Source organism: Triticum dicoccoides, chromosome 2B (genome assembly GCF_002162155.2).
Source record: "Triticum dicoccoides isolate Atlit2015 ecotype Zavitan chromosome 2B, WEW_v2.0, whole genome shotgun sequence".
Taxonomy (NCBI): domain Eukaryota; kingdom Viridiplantae; phylum Streptophyta; class Magnoliopsida; order Poales; family Poaceae; genus Triticum; species Triticum dicoccoides.
The window spans coordinates 774,366,648-774,376,610 of record NC_041383.1 but is presented as its reverse complement, the minus strand read 5'-3'; the positions used below and the strand labels follow the sequence as shown (position 1 = coordinate 774,376,610).

The following is a 9,963-nucleotide window of genomic DNA, read 5'->3' as shown; positions in this document are numbered from 1 at the left end:
CATCCGAAAAGGATAACGGAGCCGGCATGTCGGAGATACACACACAGAGAGAGAAAGGGCCGCCCTATTCCTCGCCTTCAGCGAGTGTAACTCCTGACTCGCTGAAATGCTTGTTTTTTTGCTGCTGACAAATAAATGCATATTTTTATGTTCACACCGTTGGATCATCTTATTATATTAGAGTGAGGCATCCCTATTTATTTCATATTTTTACTTACTTTTAAACCATTAAATGTTTAACAAGTCTTAACTAGTCCTGTGGCAAGCTATGATAGACACAGTTATATATATATATATATATATATCGGATGAATAAAATCCGGAAATTCAAAGATTTGACGGAATATTTCGGGCCCTCCTAGGAAAAACTAGAATTTGGGAAAAGAAACCTTGGCAAAACTACACCATAAGCACCGTAGGCACGTGGGACCACAACAAATAAGGCTTGGAAGAACCTCGAGTGCGTCATTGAGGATCCTGTTTTACAAAATATCGAGCAATGCACGTTGATGTGTTGAGTTGATATGATGTGAGGTGGAGCATGGCTTGCGTTAGATACATTCGTCCATGGTATGTACTGATTGACAGTGATGTTCGTCTGAATAGAAGAGGATGGTGTTTTCAACGACGACGACATAGGAGCGTGATACTGATGGTGAATGACTTCTCGGTATGGGAACATGCGACATATGCTCGAGGGCTTGTGCGCCTTGACATGGCGATGTCGCAACGTTCATTCAAGATAGCTCTCACATCAAAGCTTAGAGTCAAAGACCAAGGGTATGGAACCATTAATATTATCTACCATGGAGTCAAGTCGAAGTAGAAGTTTGAAGGAACACTTTATTCAGCTAATGGAGGGGGTATGTGAAGGAATATGCCCTAGAGGCAATAATAAAGTTATTATTTATTTCCTTGATTCATGATAAATGTTTATTATTCAAGCTAAAATTGTATTAACCGGAAACTTAGTACATGTATGAATACATAGACAAAACATATAGTCCCTAGTATGCCTCTATTTGACTAGTTCGTTAATCAAAGATGGTTATGTTTCCTAACCATAGACATGTGTTGTCATTTGATGAACGGGATCACATCATTAGGAGAATGATGTGATGGACATGACCTATCCGTTAGCTTAGCATTATGATCGTGTTAGTTTCATTGCTACTGCTTTCTTCATGACTTATACAAGTTCCTCAGACTATGAGATTGTGCAACTCCCGAATACCGGAGGAACACTTTGTGTGCTACCAAACGTCACAACGTAAAAGGGTGATTATAAAGGTGCTCTACAGGTGTCTTCAAGGTGTTTGTTGGGTTGGCATAAATTGAGATTAGGATTTGTCACTCCGTGTTTCGGAGAGGTATCTCTGGGCCCACTCGGTAATACTCATCACTATAAGCCTTGCAAGCATTGTGACTAATGAGTTAGTTACAGGATGAAGTATTACTGCATGAGTAAAGAGACTTGCCGGTAACGAGATTGAACTAGGTATGATGATACCGACGATCGAATCTCGGGCAAGTAACATACCAATGATAAAGGGAACAACGTATGTTGTTATGCAGTTCGACCGATAAAGATCTTCTTAGAATATGTAGGAGCCAATATGGGCATCCAGGTTCCGCTATTGGTTATTGACCAGAGAGGTGTCTCGGTCATATCTACATATTTGTCGAACCCATAGGGTCCGCACGCTTAACGTTCATTCACGATATAGTATTATATTAGTTATGTATGTTGGTGACCGAATGTTGTTCGAAATCTCAGATATGATCACAGACATGACGAGGAACTCCGGAATGGTCCGGAGATAAAGATTGATATATGGGATAATAGTGTTTGGTCTCCGGAAGGGTTCCAGAATTCACAGGGAGGGGTTCTGGACGTTTCCCGAAATGTTTGGGTAGGAGAACACTTTATTTGGGCCAAAGGGGAAAGCCCACAAGGTTTTTGGAAAGCGCAAAAGGAAGTTTTGCAAAGTCCAGGGGCCAGACGCCGGGAAACCTGGCGTCTGGCCCTGTATCCGAGGACTCTTGCCTTTCGGTTGAAACCAACTTTGTGGAGGCTTTTACTCCAAGTTTTGACCCCAAGGCTCAACATATAAATAGAGGGCCAGGGCTAGCACAAAAGAAACATCAATAAACACCAAGCCATGTGCTGGCAACCCCGTCCCCTCTAGTTTATCCTCCATCATAGTTTCCGTAGTGCTTAGGCGAAGCCCTGAGGAGATTGTTCTTCACCAACACCGTCACCATGTCGTCGTGCTGCCGGAACTCATCTACTAGTTCGCCCGTCTTGCTGGATCAAGAAGGCGAGGATGTCATCGATCTAAACATGTGCTGAACGCGGAGGTGCCATACGTACGGTACTTGCTCGGGGCGGATCGTGAGTACGACTACATCAACCGCGTTGATAAACGCTTCCGTTTAGCGATCTTCAAGGGTATGAAGATACATTCCCCATCTCGTTGCTATGCATCACATAGATAGATCTTGCGTGATCGTAGGAATTTTTTTAAAATTACCTCGTTCCCCAACAGTGGCATCCGAGCCAGGTCTATGCGTAGATGTTATATACACGAGTAGAACACAAAGAGTTGTGGGCGATAATAGTCATACTGCTTACCAGCATGTCATACTTTGATTCAGCGGTATTGTTTGATGAAGCGGCTCAGACCGAAATTGCACGTACGCTTACATGAGACTGGTTCTACCGGCGTGCTTTGCACATAGGTGGCTGGTGAGTGTCTGTTTCTCCAACTTTAGTTGAATCGAGTGTGGCTAAGCCCGGTCCTTGTTGAAGGTTAAAATAGCACACTTGAAGAAAAATCATTGTGGTTTTGATGCGTAAGTAAGAACGGTTCTTGCTAGAAGCCCGTAGCAGCCATGTAAAACTTGCAACAACAAAGTAGAGGACGTCTAACTTGTTTTTGCAGGGTTTGCTGTCATGTGATATGGTCAAGCATGATGTGATATAATTTGTTGTATGAGATGATCATGTTTTGTAACAAAGTTATCGGCAACTGGCAGGAGCCATATGGTTGTCGCTTTATTGTATGCAATGCAATCGCCATGTAATTGTTTTACTATTATCACTAGTCAGTAGTGATAGTCGTAGTAACAATAGTTAGCGAGACAATAATGATGCTACAATGGTGATCAAGATGTCGCGCCGGTGACGATGGGGATCATGAGCTCAAGATGATGATGGCCATATCATGTCACATATTTCGGTTGCATGTGATGTTTATCTTTTATGCATCTTATTTTTCTTAGTACGGCGGTAGCATTTTTAGATGATCCCTTACTAAATTTCAAGGTATAAGTGTTCTCCCTGAGTATGCACCGTTGCGACAGTTCTTCGTGCCAAGACACCACGTGATGATCGGGTGTGATAAGCTCTACATCCATCTACAACGGGTGCAAGCCAGTTTTGCACACGCAGAATACTCGGGTTAAACATGATGAGCCTAGCATATGCAGATATGGCCTCGGAACACTGGAGACCGAAAGGTCGAGCATGAATCCTATAGCAGATATGATCAACATAGTGATGTTAACCATTGAAAACTACTCCATGTCACGTGATGAACGGACATGGTTTAGTTGATTTGGATCACGTGATCATTTAGATGACTAGAGGGATGTCTATCTAAGTGAGAGTTCTTAAGTAATATGATTAATTGAACTTCAATTTATCATGAACTTAGTCTTGATAGTATTTTGCAATTTATGTTCCAGATCAATAGCTCACGTTGTAGCTTCCCTATGTTTTTATATGTGTTCCTAGAGAAAACTAAGTTGAAAGATGATAGTAGCAATGATGCGGACTGGGTCGGTGATCTGAGGTTTATCCTCATTGCTGCACAGAAGAATTATGTCCTTGATGCACCGCTAGGTGACAGACCTATTGCAGGAGCAGATGCAGACGTTATGAACGTTTGGCTAGCTCAAAATGATGACTACTTGATAGTTTAGTGCACCATGCTTAACGGCTTAGAATCGGGACTTCAAAGACGTTTTGAACATCATGGACCAGATGAGATGTTCCAGGAGTTGAAGTTAATATTTCAAGCAAATACCCGAGTTGAGAGATATGAAGTCTCCAACAAGTTCTATAGCTAAAAAGATGGAGGAGAATAGCTCAAGCAGTGAGCATGTGCTCAGATTGTCTGGGTACTACAATCGCTCGAATCAAGTCGGAGTTAATCTTCTAGATAAGATGGTGATTGACAGAGTTCTCTAGCCACCATCACGAGGTTACTGGAACTTCGTGATGAACTATAGTATGCAAGGGATGACGAAAATGATTCCCGAGCTCTTCGTGATGCTGAAATCGACGAAGGTAGAAATCAAGAAAGAGCATCAAGTGTTGATAATTGATAAGACCACTAGTTTCAAGAAAAGGGCAAAGGGAAAGAAATGGAATTTCAAATATAATGACAAGCAAGTTGTCACTCCCGTGAAGAAGCCCAAAGCTGGACCAAAGCCTGAAACTGAGTGCTTCTACTCCAAAGGAAATGGTCACTGGAAGCAGAAATGCCCTGAATATTTGGTGAATAAGAAGGATAGCAAAGTGAACAAGCGTATATTTGATATACAGGTTATTGATGTGTACCTTACTAGTGTTTATAGTAGCCCTTGAGTATTTGATACTTGTTCGTTTGCTAAGATTAGTAACTCGAAACAGGAGTTGCAGAATAAATAGAGAATAGTTGAGGGTCAAGTGATGATGTATGTTGGAAGTGGTTCCAAGATTGATATGATCACCATCACACACCCCCTATACTTTCGGGATTAGAGTTGAACCTAAATAAATGTTATTTGGTGTTTGCGTTGAGCATAAATATGATTAGATCATGTTTATTGCAATACGATTATTCATCTAAAACAGAGAATACATTGTTATTCTATTTACATTAATAAAACCTTCTATGGTCGTACACACAATGTTGACGGTTTATTGAATCTTGATCATAGTAATACACATATTCATAATATTGATGCGAAAAGATGCAAAGTTGATAATGATAATGCAACATATTGGTGGCACTGCCATTTGGGTCATATCGGTATAAAGCACATGAAGAAACTCCATAAAGATGAACTTTTGGAATCACTTGATTATGAATCATTTAATGCTTGCGAACCGTGCTTTATGGGCAAGATGACTAAAACTCCATTCTCTGGAACGATGGAACAAAATAGTGACTTATTGGAAATAATACATACCGATGTATACGGTCCAATGAGTGTTGATGCTCGTGACGGGTATCATTATTTTCTGACCTCCCCGGATGATTTGACTAGATATGGGTATATCTACTTAATGAAACACAAGTCTGAAACATTCGAAAAGTTCAAAGAATTTTAGAGTGAAGTGGAGAATATTTGAGTTACAAGTTTGGCCTTCATTTAAAAACAATGTGGAATAGTTTCACAGCTCACGCCACATGGAACACCACAGCGTAATGGTGTGTCCGAACGTCGTAACCGCACTTTATTGGATATGGTGCGATCTATGATGTCTCTTACTGATTTACCACTATCGTTTTGGGGTTATGCATTAGAGACAGTTGCATTCACTTTAAATAGGGCACCATCAAAATCCGTTGAGACGACGCCTTATGAACTATGGTTTGGCAAGAAACTAAAGTTGTCGTTTCTTAAAGTTTGGGGCTGCGATGCTTATGTGAAAAAGCTTCAACCTGATAAGCTCAAACCAAATCGGAGAAGTGCGTCTTCATAAGATACCCAAAGGAAACTGTTGGGTACACCTTCTATCACAGATCCGAAGGAAAAATCTTTGCTGCTAAGAATGGATCCTTTCTAGAGAAGGAGTTTCTCTCGAAAGAAGTGAGTGGGAGGAAAGTAGAACTTGATGAGGTAATTGTACCTACTCCCTTAGTGAAAGTAGTTCATCGTAAAAATCAGTTCATATGATTCCTACACCAATTAGTGAGAAAGTTAATGACGATGATCATGAAACTTCCGATCAAGTTACTACCAAACCTCATAGGTCTTCCATATAAAGATCCGCACCAGAGTGGTACGGTAATCCTGTTCTGGAAGTCATGTTACTAGACCATGATGAACCTACAAACTATGAGGAAGCGATGATGAGCCCAGATTCCGCGAAATGGCTTGAGGCCATGAAATCTGAGATGGGATCCATGTATGAGAACAAAGTGTGGACTTTGGTGGACTTGCTCGATGGTCAACAAGCCATAGAAAATAAATGGATTTTGAGAAGAAGACCGACGCAGAAGGTAATGTTACTATTTACAAAGCTCGACTTGTTGCGAAAGGTTTTCGACAAGTTTAAGGAGTTGACTATGATGAGAATTTCTCACCCGTAGGGATGCTTAAGTCTGTCCGAATCATGTTAGCAATTGCTGCATTTCATGATTATGAAATTTGGCAAATGGATGTCAAAACTGCATTCCTAAATGGATTTCTGGAAGACGAGTTGTATATGATGCAACCAGAAGGTTTTGTCGATCCAAAGGATGCTAACAAAGTGTGCAAGCTCCAGCGATCCATTTATGGACTGGTGCAAGCCTCTCGGAGTTGGAATAAACGTTTTGATAATGTGATCAAAGCATATGGTTTTATACAGACTTTTGGAGAAGCCTGTATTTACAAGAAAATGAGTGGGAGCTCTTTTTAGCATTCACTACAAGGATTCGGGTCTATTGCAACAAAATCGTTCATCGCAATACATGCTGATTTGTGGCGGTAAGTCCCTATTGCAACGAAACAACATTCGTTGCCAGCCGTTGCGACTGGACACATGGTAATAGGTTATTGCCACAAAAAATCAACTATGGCAATAAAGTGTGCTATTGCAACAATCATGTGGGAAGTTGCCACATGTTTTCCTGTGGCAACACTCACCTGATGCCACAATTTGATTTGTGGAGCTAGGTTTAATGCAACATGTAACAAATCATGGCGACTAGTAGCTCGTGGCGATTGACATTTGTGGCAACACCCTATGCCAACGATGTTTGTTTCGTGGCGCATACTCTTCCGTGGCAATAGTCAATTGTTGCAATAAACTATGGCAACAATCCTTGCTTTCGTGGCATTAGGCATTTTGCAATGAACCGCTACACTTGTGGCATTAAGTTATGGCAACAAATATTCCAGTTGTTGTAACAGGAAATTGCAACATACTAGTTTTGGTGGTGATAAATAGATATCACAACGGGTGAACTATTTGTAGAGAGAAACTATTGCGACAATATAAAATTTTCGTGGTGCTAACATGTGGCAACCAAAAGTGGGTTGTGGTAATATCCTATTGCAACCGTAAAAAAAATAAAGGAATTCAATTATAATATTCGAAACCATACGTATAATATGTAGATTCATACAAATTCATAATTCTCATAGAAAATATCCATCTAATGAAACTCAAATGTAATTTAGCCATCCTAATTAAGTGCCAAGACTAAACTCCCCGTGATCTAGAGTCCAGTCGAGCTAGTTCTTTGGATCCTGCAATCAAGAAATAAAAAAATAGTTCTATTTAATGAGTCCAACATAACATATGCCATACAATTTTTCCAGACCCATTGTTAAAAAGAACTATTGCTAGACTAACTGGAGTAATACTGTGTCAGCAAGCATGTAACTGAGGGATCAGAGTTTTACAAGTGTAAATGTCTAAAGCATAAACACAAGTACATGTACTAAAAGCTTCACCTATTGATTTAAGTTGTGACTCAATATATAGTTTCAGTTAAGTTCATGCCCCTAGCTAGCACATATTCGTTTTGTGTAAGCTGTGACTCGATACAGCAACAACACATGGTGAAAGAGAAGAAGCAGCTAGTTTATTAGGAAGGGCAATGACGTAAGTATAAAATGCAGGTAAACATGAAGAGAAAGCAATGTTGTGACTTACCATTGCTTCAAACATTTGCAAATTCTTTGTTGCAGCTTGTATGAGCGCATTTGGAGAAATAACAATTAGCCTTCCACCTTGAGTCTTATTAGGACTAGATCTCTGTAAAAGAGTATTTTGCAAGTTTGTACTACTATTTTCTATCTCAATCCTCTTTGTAGTCACCTGCAAATAGAAGTGCACTTTTAGCAATGTACTAGTAAATGTGCATGTGCAATGCACGTCTTGACTAATACTCCCTCCGTCCCAAAATTCTTGTCTTAGATTTGTCGGATGTATCTAATACTAAAATGTGACTTGATACATCCGTACTTAGACAAATCTAAGACAAGAATTTTGGGACGGAGTGAGTATTACAATCATATGTGAAACTTCACTTGTGTATGTATTCAACATGCACCATTGAATTAATCATGTGAAATCAGCAAATATACAATAAACTTTACAAATCGATCTAACAGAAGATCAAACATTACCCTGGTCATAGCAAAGTTTCAGCTTGTAGTGTAGCAAGTTCTTCATCTTCAGCTGTAGCTTTCTGTGGAGCAGGGAGAATTGCTTGCTTATTTACAAGACACACACTGCTACCTCCAATTCTTCAAGTTCCTCCTTTGGTTAATCCTCATTTTGTGCAATAGTATTAATGATAAGTGACTCAACTAAAACAACGAAATAGAAGATTGTAATAAATCTTAAATATTACCTTGTTCAAATTAGCAAAAGCAAGAGGATCTGACAATGCATCATGAATTTGTTTGATATGTCCAGTCAGTTTGTTAATTCCACCCATATATTTTCAATGCACCAATATTTCAACAATATGCATGTAGCAATCAAAATATCTAATTTGCAAGGCTGAAAAGCTACACATGAAGCATTTGCAAGACCGTGATCATAGCAATGGTATACCTAGGAACGAAATTGGGGATTACAGTGACAGAGCATAAAATAAAGTAGTTGGGCGCAAGAGAAAAGCTCCACATACAGTGAGATGGCTCATACGTCCATAAGACTACATGGTGTTTGTTTGGATCAACTATTTTTCCAATCGACAAAGCCCAAGTCCAAAATCAAAAATATCAAGATGTATTGATAGTTATCAAACTTGCAAGATATATTCTTTAAGCTTGATTTGTCCAAAACCATCTTAAACTTTCATAAATCGGAAAAGGCGAGCGGATTTCCTCCTATGATAAATAAAGAATGGAAAAAAATATGTAATGATAATTTTGTATCCCTGGTTACTTCCAAACACTAAATTAAGAACCGAGACACGTAATTACCTAGTATTTTACAAGATCCATGATTATTTCATCATACGGTAAAATAGCAATGGAGACAACAACTAATGAGTAATGACCAAGGGTCTTCTCAAAACATCCTGCATCCGAATAAATCATCAACACTAACCAAGGGCCTAAAGCTGCTCGCTGATTTTCTACTATTGGCTCTGCAGCATGATTCAGTTAAAACGAACGTTTAGTTCAAATCCACCAAAATCCCAAGAGAAATGCAAAACATTTTAGTGCATATGGTAGACAAAAAATGCAGTTTCGGCAACGAAACTACCTTTGCAGGCTAGATGTTTCCTTGCGCGGGGAGGTGGTGATGCGCGCCACCTTGTTCACCTTGCCGGTCATCATGCTCAATAAACCTAAGAAGGTGGACCATGTTCAGCATCTTTTTTGTACTGTGAAAAATAATAATATGTATGCTTGTCAATTAGAGGCCCACAACAACACTTTCTATTGACTTCAATATTTGAAAATTTATTTTCTTCCCGCGGGACATTTTTTGTATGAAACAGTATTAGAGAAATTCAGTTAAACAGACATTAATTATGCTCATGTCCACCAAAATCCCAAGGGAATGCAAAACATTTGAGTGCATATGGTAGAAAAAAATACAGTTTTGGCGGTGAAACTACTTTTGCGGGCTTGGCCAGTCCTTGTGCATGGCGGTGGTCATGAGCTCCACCGACTTCGCCTTGCTGGTAATCGTGCTCAATAAACCTGGGAGCAAGAAGGTTGAACATGTTCATC

The 9,963-nt window shown here is 39.7% G+C and overlaps 1 long non-coding RNA gene across 1 annotated transcript; it reads right to left on the bottom strand.

Moving 5' to 3' along the window:
* Positions 1 to 7,409: 7,409 nt before the first annotated feature.
* Positions 7,410 to 8,527, bottom strand: LOC119368730. The gene is made up of 3 exons (XR_005176725.1): positions 8,398 to 8,527; positions 7,922 to 8,086; positions 7,410 to 7,512 (listed from the first exon to the last, which is right to left on the bottom strand). It is a non-coding gene; the product is annotated as an uncharacterized LOC119368730 (long non-coding RNA).
* Between the last annotated feature and the right edge of the window lie 1,436 nt (positions 8,528 to 9,963).